This window comes from Castor canadensis, chromosome 14, assembly GCF_047511655.1.
Source record: "Castor canadensis chromosome 14, mCasCan1.hap1v2, whole genome shotgun sequence".
In the NCBI taxonomy this organism is placed as follows: Eukaryota; Metazoa; Chordata; class Mammalia; order Rodentia; family Castoridae; genus Castor; species Castor canadensis.
Genome location: NC_133399.1, coordinates 17,824,117 through 17,836,671, shown reverse-complemented (window position 1 = coordinate 17,836,671; position 12,555 = coordinate 17,824,117). Strand labels below are relative to the sequence as shown.

Genomic DNA, 12,555 nt, shown 5'->3' with positions numbered 1-12,555 from the left:
AAATACACTGTTTAAAATCAATCTAAACCCTCTATCACTCTTCCTTATCCTTTTCCCCCTGATATCTATGGTCCAACCATTTTTCAGTGTGTTTTGTTGTGTCTTGTTCCTACAGTGATGTGATTTATATCAATATTATTCACTCAATACCATTCCCTTCTTCTTCACCTCCTCTCCTAGTCTTCTCTAACAGTTCCACTATTGAAAATACCAATATATGTATGTATGTGTGTATATATATATATATGATCTCGATTAAACAAGACATAAATTTTAAAGAAAAGCTGAAATCAAAGTAATGACATTCTAGAATAACAATATGTACTTCCAAAATCTGTTCAAAATATTATGAGCTAACTAGTCTTACATTCAATAGCACTTTTTAAGATGCAGTATAATGAGTTCTTTCATAGTTAGTCTCTCAAAGAGTGTTTTTAGAGCTCTCTTGATCTCCTTATTCCTCAGGCTGTAGATGAAGGGGTTCAACATGGGAGTGACCACAGTGTACATCACTGAGGCTGTTGCACTCAAATGTGAGTTTTGATGAACAGAAGAGCTAAGAAATACTCCCAGGAGTGTAGAATAAAATAGGAAGACAACAGAGAGATGATATGCACAGGTAGAAAATGCTTTGTACTTCCCCTGAGCAGATAAGATGCACGGATGGAGGAAACTATTTTACAGTAAGAGTAAAGGATTTCAGTAAGGGTTCCACCACCTAGCAGAGCAGCTACAAAATAGAGTACCATATTGTTAAGGAAAGTATCAGAATAGGCAAGGTGAACCAACTGGTCTGTTTCACAAAAAAAGTGTGGGATTTCCAAGTTGGTACAGAAGGAAAGATGCAACACCATGAAGCTTTGCACAAAGGAATTCAGATCACTTATGATCCAGGACACCAGCACCAGCAATCCACAGAGCTGGGGATTCATGATGACTGTACAGTGCAGAGGGTGACAGGGCCACAAAGCGGTCATAGGCCATCACTGCTAGAAGGAAGTTGTCCAACCCTACAAATAATGTGAAAAAATAAATCTGGACATTACAGCCTTCATAAGTTACGACTTTGCTGTGTGTCTAGATATTCACCAGCATTTTTGGGACAGTGCTGGAGGTGAAGCAGATGTCCAAAAGGGACAGGTTGTGGAGGAAGAAGTACATGGGTGTGTGCAGGTGGGAGTCTGAGATGGTGGCCAGGATGATGAGCAGGTTTCCAAGCATGGTGAGCAGGTACATGGATAGAAATAGTCCAAACATGAAGGGCTGATTTTCTGGATCATTTGAAAGTCCCAGAAGAAGAAATTCTGAAATTCGTGTATCATTTGTTGATTCCACGTGCTGTAGATGATTACTATGAAATAGAAAACAATATGACTAATTTTCATGGCTAATCTTTTCTTGACATTCCCTGTGTCATGTAACTGGGAATTTCTATTCCTCCATCTGCATATTCCACAATATATTGTGTAACCTGTGGTTTTAATGAACAACTCTATCATTCACTTGAGAATGTAATTTGAGCTCCACCCACACCATATTGATAAACTGATGTTCTTTAAATCAATTCATCAAGAAATTATCTAAAATGAGGAAGGTAGCTTTATGGTAGAGTGTGTGACAACACACATGAGGACCTATGCTTGATCACTAGAATGGAAAAACAAAGAAACCACAACTCCTTCAAAACAGTGATTATCAAAGTAAACAACTTAAAAGGAAGACAGAACATTAGAGACACCCATACATTGTTGCATCTCAAGTCTGAAACAAAGCATCACACATTTCATCAGCTACAGGGTGTAGGTGTGGTGTGTGGTAATAAAGGCAGGTAGTGGGAGTGTACTAGTAAGTAGTGGACAGTTGTCGACCAGGAGAAATGCAGAAAATTTCACTTTAGATTTGTAATAGAGAGAAAGGAGCTTACCATTGGGTGTTAAACTGAATTGTAAGGAAGATGGAGAATCCCTCTCAGAGGATTCAGTTAAAACAGACTAGGGAAGCATCAGCCAGAAGCTCAGGTACACAATTTCACAGCATTCAAATGCACTGTTTACATTGGTAGGTGTGCAATCTGCACAGAAAGCTGGAGGAGATCCCTCAAAAAAGACATATTGCACATTGATCAGATTAAAGCATTCTGTTGCTCCATCTTTTCTGTTTACCTCTCCTATTTTCAGTTGCGTTCACTGAGTAGCCCTGTGTCACTTTCATACCTAGACACAACATATTGAGGTATTGTCCTCCCACCCCAATCTCTTTTCCCCTCTGCTCTTCCCTTCTCCTTACCCCAGTCCGAGAATTGCAGTCATGTTTTGTATATGTTTTTGACACTGGTTATACCTCAAGAAACAACAGCAAAATTAAGCAACAGCTTTCATTAAAATATTCTAAAAGATTTCTTTCTGAGCACTTACCATAAAATGTGAGCTAAGTGTAATGTATTCGTTCATTTATTCCTCTCAGTAACACCATATTTATGACTATTATGCACAAGGGGAAACTCTACAAACATATTGAGGCTTGTGTGTATAAAAATATGCACATGAACACAAAGGAACGTAATCCGGGACATAATACAAATACCTGTACACTGATATTTATCACAGTACAATTCACAATAGCAAAGCTTTGAAAACAGCCCAAGTGCCCTCAACTGAAGAATGGATCAAGACAATGTGTTTTATATACACAATGAAGTTTACTCAGGAATAATAACATGTAGTTTGAAGGTAAATGGAAGACCATTACATTATGTGAAATAAGCCAGGCTCAGAAGGACAGCGGTCGTGTGTTTTCTCTGATACATGAAATATGGATCCAAAGATAAACATATACACAAAAACAATCGTGCAATCATTTTCATATACAGTCATATGTAGAATATGTTTGCAATGCTAAAACTAGTCTATGGAACTCAGGGAAGGAAAGGAGAGGAAAAGAGAATGATATAGTATGAACAATAGCATAAAACGTAACATCTATGAAGGTAAAGGATGTAAGAATATGTATAAAATCTGGTGAAAATGGGGGATGGGAGTTAAAAGGATAAGGAAGAACAATGGAAGGGGTTGAACAGACCAAAGTAAGGTATACTCACAAAAGGGGTATTTTGAGGCACTCCTTTGAAAAATCAACTTATATATCAATAATGAAAGGACTGTTAAATAGGTACAGTGTGTATGAGTGATATTTGTGGGAGGAGTGAGGGGAATGAAGGAGATTAAGGTGAGTTTATATGGTTGATGGACTTCATATACCTATATGAAATAGAAAAAAGGAACCCCTTTCTATTTTTTTAAGTGAGGTGGGAAGGGTACTGAGGGGGGCAGATGGTGGGGGTATTCTATCCAACGTGTAATATAAGCCTATTTGGAATTATCAAAATGAATTCCCCTGTACAGCAAATATATCGTACTAAAAAATTTAAACATATGCTCATGAGGCCAGATAGTGGTGCACGCATATAACCGTAGTACATGGGAAGCTGAGAAAGGAGGATTGTGAGTTCAAGGCTAGCCTGGGTTACATAGTGAAGAACTATCTCAAAAATATGCTTATGAAGAAGATGAAGGTGATGTTTAGTTGAATTTAAAAGCATATGTTGTACAAGATGGCAGAGGATGATTGCTATTTATAAAATTCACAAAAGGCAAGATGGTAATAGCAAGGAAAAACAGGAAATAAAACAATAAAGTTGTAAAGAGCACATTATTAGTACTGACGATTCAGAAAAAAACACCAATTGTAAAAGGCAATTAGGATGATGAGCCTGGAATTTTAATGATTAATAGATTGATCACAAAAATTTATTAAGTTTCACAGATCCTGTGAAAAATCTATCTATCTATCTATCTATCTATCTATCTATCTATCTATCTATCTATCTATCTATCTGTCATCTATCTAAAGCAGTGAAATGGGAAACAGGAAACTTAGTGAAAATAATCTCCAATTCTTCCTTTAAAAAATGAGATCAAAATGTAAAAACGACTCAGTCTCTAAAAGGCAAAGAAATTGCATAACTACTGAATTGGAAATCAAAAGGACACAGCTAACAACCCCTCAAATATTTTAGCCTCAACAGTGATGAATGAATTACAACATAAATCCCTGTCATTCCTCCCTTTCCCTATCATATAAAAATTATTTTTCATGTGAATACCCATAGTTTGAGAAGATACTCTAAAAAATCTATGTATCATGATCATGCAAGGTCACGTTCTTAAGTAATCCTTCAGTATAATCTTTTTATTGAATAAGAAAATAAGGTCAAAAATATTTCATGATAAAAGCTAAAGAAAAATGAGACCTGTTGAAACTATTCCAGGAACAAGGGAGATGGTAAAGGAGATTGATGGAGGGGGAAAATTCAAACATGATATATTGTAAGAAGTTTTGCACAGGTGCCAGTGGCTCACACCTGAAATCCTAGCTACTCAGGAAGCAGAGATCAGAGATATGGAGGATAGTGGTTTGGGGCAAATAATTTGTGAGACCCTATCTCAAAAATACCTAACACAAAAAGGGCTTGCAGTATGGCTCAAGGTGAAGGCCTTGAGTTAAAGCCCCAGTACTGAAAAAAGCAGAAATTTTGTAAATTCAATGTACTCCCAGCACAACAATAAAAACCTAAAAGAATAAAAAGCTAAGGGAAAAATGCCGTCACTTCACTTCATATCCCTCAAAACTGGAAACTCAAATCTCTTCCTCCCTAATTATAAAAAACTTTCAATATATTTTAATTTTGTGGGAAATAATTTAAAGCACTTCTTCATTCATCCTCATCCAACATGACTTTTCCATAGCTGTTACATAATTGTCAACAATGGCAGAGTCTAAAACCACATGTCTTTTTAATACATTGAATAAGCTGCCAACTAGTGAGTGATGTGTGATCTCTCACCTCTGGACAAGGCTGGCTTGGATCTCATGTACATCCAGGTTTTCTGGTTCCATCCTTTCTTTTATTGACTACTGGAGTCTCAGACTCACCTGGATGGGGTCCATGAGATGAAGGCCTCTGTATGCAACTCTAGATTCCAACTTGGTTAACTGATGATGGAGACTGAAGCTCCATCCCAGAGAAGAGACCACAAGGGAGTGAAGCATTTGTCCCCAAACTAGAATTAATACTCCAAAAGAAATAACTGTGTATTATGTAGCCCAAGGTTGTTGCCCCTGAAAGACAACATCTCAGCATCTATTTATAGCTCTCTCTCTCTCTGCTGATTAGTACACTTTTCATTATGCCAACTCTTGAGTGCCCTCCTGATTTCCCTGAGGGGCAATGTACTAAGCAGGAATAAATGATTTCCTGCTAATTCTCTGTTTCAAGTGACCAGATTACAAATCAGGTAAACCCAGAGTTTATTACTTCTTCTCCATGAAGTCTCTTGCCTTTCAAAAACGTAACCACCATAAAAATTTTGCCCAATTCTTAGTTCCATTTTCCCCAAAGTCTAAATTGCCTGGCATTTCTGGATTCCTGGGTTCCCAAATCGATGCTATAGGTAACACAGGTGGTCCTACCTGATAATATTGCTCTTGCATCTTCATCAAAGGAGAGAGCTATTTTCTTTTTTGTTTTTTGGCATTACTTGGGTTTGAATTCAGGGTTTCACACTTGGTTTCTTATAGACAACAAGTAGTTGGATCTTGCTTATTAGTTCATTCATCTGGTCTACATCTCTTTGCTTATTGTGAGGTGTGTATTGCATTTTTTAATGTTTTAATCATATAAAGTGGCTTCAGTGTGATATTTCCTTGCATGCATATAATGTATTTCAATCAAATTCCTCCCCTCAACTATTTTGTAATACAACCTCTTCCATTTTCAAAATATTTCAGTGCATTTCATTATTCTATTTTCATACTTACATATGAAATACTTTAATCATATTCACTTCTTTCACCCCTCCTTTTATCATCTCCCACCATCCTGCTTCTCACCCCAAACAGTCTTGTGCTTTAAACTCTTGTCATTTTTTTATTCCTTTGGTTCTAAATTGTTATATGTGATGTTTGTCTTTCTCAGTCTGGCTTATATCACTTAACATGATTTCCAGTTCCACCCATTTTTCTACAAATTACTTAAATTCATTCTACTTTATTGCTGAAATACTCTAGTGTTTATATACACCATATTTTCCTTATCCATTCAACAGCTGATGGACACCTAGGCTGTTTACATAGTTTAACATCTGTGAATGGTGCTGCAATAACCATGGGTATATGTAAATATCTATGGTATGCTGACTTAGCATTGCTTTTGATAGATGCCCATGAGTGCAATAGGATGATCATAGTGTAGCTTTTGTTTTTAGTTTTTCAAATACCCTTAATACTAATTGCATAGCTACTGCATTAATTTACATTTTCAACAACAGTCTATGAGGGGTCCTTTTTCCCTTCATCCTTACCAGCATTTGTTATTGTTCATTTACTTTTTTTGGTGGTCCTGGGGATTGAACTCAGAGGCTTCCACTTATTAGGCAGGTGCTCTATCACAAGTCATACCCCAGTCCATTTTTGCTTTGTTTTTTTACACTATGGTTTTGTGTTGGGATCTAGCTGGTAACACAGTTGTGCACCACTACACCTGGCTTATTGGTTGAGATGGGATCTGAGGAACATTTTGCCTGGGCTGGCCTAAAACAATGATCCTCCCAGCATACAACTACTAAGTAGCTAGCTGGGATTATGTTGTCTTTCTTTCTTCTAATCTCCATTTCATTTTTTTTCCTTCCATCTACAGCATTTGTGTATAGTTTATTCTTCTTTTTCTAAGAGCTTGATATGTTTACATAGGCTCTTTCTCATTTTCTAATGAAGACAATTATACCTGTAAAGTTTCCTCTTAGCATTGCTTTCTCTGTGACCAAAGGTTGTGGTAATATGGTTTTATCATTCTCATTTGATTCTCTGAATTTTTGTACTTCAACCATTATTTGTTCAGTGACCCACTGATCATTCAAGAGTGACTTGTTCAGTCTCCACATTTTGGAGTCTGAACTCCAAAATGATTTCTAGTTTTACCCATTGTGGTCTGTCAAAATACAAGAAATTATTTCAGTTTCCTTGTATTTGTTAAGACTTAATTTATGTTATGATATTTGAATTTTTAGAGAATATTTTGTGTGCTATTGAGAAGAATGTATCTTTGTGGTTGTTGAGTACATATATTTTATTGAATCCATTTGATCTGTAATGTCATTTAATTCAGAAATTTCCTGCTTTATGAATGTGAAGCCTGGCATTCAAACCCCAGTCCAACCAAAACAAAAAAGAGAAAGCAAAAGACAACACTAACAGTTACTATGTTGCTCAAGTTTATTTGATATAATTGAATTTAAAGAAGACAATTCAATAATAAAATATAAAATATGGAAATATGGCAACAAATCTTCAACAAGTAAACCCCATTACAATTGAACAGAATTTTAAACACCTCAGTGATTATATTTGTAGTATAAAAAGGAAATATCTTTCATAGCAATTCAATATTTAAGATAGACTTTTAACTCTTTCTACTTCAGTTCTTCATATTGAGTTCAAATGAATCAGTGTATTAGTTCAAAATGTCTGCATGTAGACATTATTTGATAATCAGTTTTTTACAGTGAGTATTGTAGCTATGATGCATAGCAAACTGAATAAAAATAGAATTCTGATGATAAGAAAAGCCAGCCATCTGTTTTAAGACACCCTAGACTGTTAAAACCCTATACTGTCTAAAAGACTGTGAAAGATAGTGATGCATGAAGGGAAGATAGACCCACAAGGGAAAAAGTGTAGTGTCAGACTTTCCTTAATTATAAAATTATATAAATGGCTTTTATTACTTTTTTATACAAAGAATAAAACACAACCATGTATTTTATAATAAACAATAGACAAAAACTCAATAGGATATAATGTAAGTGATCAGAAATTATTCTCAAGAAATCCATGTTCTTCATTTGTAATAGTGGGACTGATCAAAGGGACAAGAGGCAGGCAAGAGAAGAGAAGAGAATTATAGGGTGAATAATACCGAAATACATTGGATCTGTGTATGCATTGTTTTCCTACACAGGAAAAATGCACTGAAAGCTGTTGAATCTTATGTGATAGTGGGGAAAAGGTAGGGAAAATGTACGTGATAGTAGGAAAAAGGAGAACAACAGAGGGAGTTAATCTGTTTAAATTACAATATATTCATGGGTGAAATATCAGGGGAAGGCCCCATGAGCATGAATATACACTTTAAAAGTGCAAGACAGGAATGCATAACACGACCTATTAGGGGTGGGTAGTAGTTGGAGTGGGGAAGGAGGAGAATAGAGAGGATGGAGGATGAATGTGGTTGACGATCTTTGTATATTTGTAGTTATATGAATACAACAATTAAATCTGCTGAAATTGTTTTAATAGGGGAGGAGGAGGATGCAGAAGAATGATGGATGTGGTTAATCTGATCAAGGCACATTGCACACAGAAACATTTCATAAATAACCTCCCTGTAAACTAACATGACAATAAAAGTGTAAAAAAATTCATGTTGTGTATAATAAAAAGAAATTCTGATATTACCAATACCTTAGTGAAATGACTTTAAGAAAGTATCAGATTGATAAAGTATACTCTGTTTGATGGCAGGGGAAGCAGAATTCTTACAAGATGTTTTGGATGAATTGTATAGAAATGTTGAAATCAAAGAAACAGAAACTTCTAAAAATAAGTGCAAGAAACAAGAATTACTTCCATGTCTGATCAAATGATGGTAATTTCTTGTTCTGAGGCTTCCAACCTTTTGCTGAACAGTGCTTTTGCAGGATTAAGTCAATGACGGTTTTTACAGTTTCTCTGTCAAAGACATTTTTCAAAGACCTCTTGATATCTGCATTCCTTAGGCTGTGGATGAAGAAGTTTAGCATGGAGGTGATGACGCTGTACATCACTGATGCTTTTATAGTTGACTGGGAGTTTTGAGTCACAGAAGAATTGAGGTACACACTTAGGCTAGTGCAATAAAATAAGGAGACAACTAGCAGGTGAGACACACAAGTGGAAAATGCTTTGTATTTCCCATGATCTTATGAGATGGCAAAGATAAAGGACATGATCTTGGATTAGGAATTCAGGATGCCACTTAGGGGACAAATAGCCAGCAGCATACCTGTTATTTACATCACCATATTAATAAGAAATGTGTCAGAACATGCAAGTTGAAACAATTGATTAGGTTCATAGAAATAGTGAGAGATTTCCACCACTGTACAAGACAGCTGCAGTACCATGGGGCTGAGTAACAAGGAATTCAGGGCACTTGTGATCCAGGACACCACCACCAGAAATACAGAGCTGGTTGTTACTGATGACCAGAAATACAGAGCTGGTTGTTTATGATGACAGATGGCCACAAAATGGTCATAGGCCATTACAACCAGGATAAAGTTGTCCAAATATACAAATAATGCAGAAAAATACATCTGGCTGATGCAGTACTCATAAATTATGACCTTCCTCTGTGTCTGGATGCTTACAAGCATCTTTGGGACATTGTTGGAGGTGAAGCAGAAGACCACAAAGGACAAATTGGAGAAGAAGTACATGGATGTGTGTGGATGAGAGTCTGAAATCAAGGCCAGGATGATGAGATGGTTCCCAGGCACAGGGACCAGGTACATGGACAGGAGCAGTCCATATATGAAAGACTGAAGGTCTTGTTTTTGTGAAAATCCCAGAAAAAGAAATTCAGAAATTATGGTATAATTTTTTGGTTCAATGTAAGGTTTGCGACTATCAGAAAAGAGAATAATTACATGAAAACATTTTGTATCTGGTCTTCTTTACATTATGCCTCCTTGCATCTCTGATTAAGAATTCCTGTTCCTGTCTATGTTTTCTTAAATATATTGCCTGGACTACAGGTTGAATAAGTAATTCCTTTATGCAATTGAGATATCTAAATTGAGATCTATCCTTGTTTTTAGCATTGTGAAGGCAATGATTACAGACCTTTTATAGATAAAGAATACAATGGATAAGTGAATTCTCAAAAGTGTTTGTTGTTATCTCCTTGTTTGCATTTCTGATTTTACTGATTAGTGTTTTTTTCTCGCCTCATTTTAGTCAGGTTTGCCAGAAGTCTGTCAAACTTGTTTATTTTCTCAAAGAACCAGCTTTTGTTTTGTTGATTCTTTGTATGTTTTTTGGTTTCTGTTTCATTAATTTCAGCTCTAATTTTTAATATTTATCTCCTACTTGATTTGGGTTTTGCTTGTTCTTATTGTTCTAGGAGTTTGAGATGTAGGATTAGGTCATTTATTTGAGATCTTTCTGTCATTTTAATATATGCACCCATGGCTATAAACTGCACTGCCTTTGCTGTGTCTCATAGGTTCTGGTAATGTTTTCATTTCCATTAACTTCCAGGAAACTTTTGATTTCATCTTTTATTTCATCTATAACCCACTGATCATTGAGCAATGTGTTATTCAGCTTCTAATTGTCTGTGCATTTTCTGCTATTATTATTGTTGTTGAGTTCTAGTTTTAATGCATCAGATTTAATGCATGGAATTATTTCTCTTTTCCTATATTTGCTGAAGCTTGCTTTGTGCCCTAAGATATGATCAGTCTTGGATAAAGTTTCACTGGCTGAGAAGAGTGTATATTGTGCAGATGTTGGATGAACAATTCTGTAGACAGTAGTTAGATCCACTTGTTCTATGGTGTGATTTAGTTCTAGAATTTCTTTATTGAGTTTTTGTTTGGATGACATATCTATCTGTTGGTGATAGGGGGGTATTAAAATCTCCTGCTACCACTGTGTTGGAGTCTACATGTGCTTTTAAGTCCTTTAGAGTATGTTTGATGAAATTTTACTGACACTTGGTGCATTTTTCATGAAATTATACTTACATTTGATGCATATATGTTGATAGTTGTTATTTGATATGGTGTACTTCCTCATTTATTAGTATGTAGAGTCCTTCTTTATCTTGTTTGATCAATGTAAGTTTGAAGTCTACTTTGTCCGAGATAAGTATTGCTACTCCCGCCTGTTTTTGGGGCCATTGGCTTGGTAAATCTTCCAGCCTTTCACAATGAGCCAGTGTTTGTTTCTGTCAATGAGATGGGTCTCCTTTTTAATCCAGTTTGCCAAGCTGTGTCTTTTGATGGGGAATTTGAGTTCATTTAGATTCAGTGTTAATATTGATATGTATGTCACGATTCATCCTATTTAGTAGTTTTTGTTGTTTAAGTGTCTGTTGTGTGCAGCTGAATCAGTCCTACTCTCTGATTCCTTGTCTTTCATTCTCCTGTGATTTATTTTTAAATTTTTATTGTTTTATTATTCATATGTGCATGCAATGCTTGAGTCATTTCTCCCCCTACCCCTACCCCCTCCATTACCACCACTCGACCCCCTCCCTCTCCCCCCCACCCCCTCAATACCCAGCAGAAACTATTTTGCCCTTATTTCTAATTTTGTTGTAGAGAGAGTATAAGCAATAATAGGAAGGAACAAGGGTTTTTGCTGGTTGAGATAAGGATAGCTATACAGGGAGTTGACTCACATTAATTTCCTGTGCGTGTGTGTTACCTTCTAGGTTAATTCTTTTTGATCTAACCTTTCCTCTAGTTCCTGGTCCCCTTCTCCTGTTGGCCTCAGTTGCTTTTAAGGTATCTGCTTTAGTTTCTCTGCATTAAGGGCAACAAATGCTAGCTAATTTTTTAGGTGTCTTACCTATCCTCACCTCTCCCTTGTGTGCTCTTGCTTTTGATACTTCTCATCCTCTCATGATTTTGTTTGCTTCCATCTTCTGTGTGCAGAATTTCTAGGAGACCCTTTTGTAGTGGTGGCTTAGTGGTCATATATTGTTTTAGTTTCTGCTTATATTGGAAGATTTTTTTTTGCTCCATCGATTTTGAATGATAGTTTTGCTGGGTAGAGTATTCTAGGTTGAAGTTATTTTCATTCAGTGCCTGAAATACCTCACTCCATGCCCTTATGCTTATGGTTTCCATTGAGAAATCTGCTGTGATTTTGTGGGTTTACCTTTAAATTTTGGTTTTTTCTCTCTTTCAGTCTTTAGTATTCTTTCTCTGTTCTCTGTGATTATTGTTTAATATGCTGTGGAAAGGTTTTATTTTGTTCAAATCTGTTTGGTGTCCTTTAGGTTTCCTGTACCTGAAATGGCAATACTTTCTGAAGACTTGGGAAATGTTCTGATATTATTTTATTGACTATATTATGAATCCCTTTGGCTTGGACCGCTTCTCCTTCTTCAATACTCATGATTCTCAGGTTTAGTATTTTGACGGAGTTGGTGATTTCTTGCATACTCCTTTCACAGCTCTTGATTTGCCACTGTCCTCATCCAAGTGGCCTTCCTATACTCTCCTTCATGTTCTGCCATTCCCCACCACCAGCATCAGCACAGGAAGCTCACCGTTCTCAGATGCCTCAGGCTCTGCAGCAACAGCACATCCCCTGGTGCTAAAGGAAGACCCCATTCCTTGTTTGGCAAAAAAGGCTTTAGGCCCTGCTCATTTCCTATGATAGATA

General features: G+C 36.4%; 1 pseudogene; it reads right to left on the bottom strand.

Moving 5' to 3' along the window:
- Positions 1 to 369: 369 nt before the first annotated feature.
- On the bottom strand, positions 370 to 8,936 carry LOC109676066 (olfactory receptor 7A10-like; annotated as a pseudogene).
- Between the last annotated feature and the right edge of the window lie 3,619 nt (positions 8,937 to 12,555).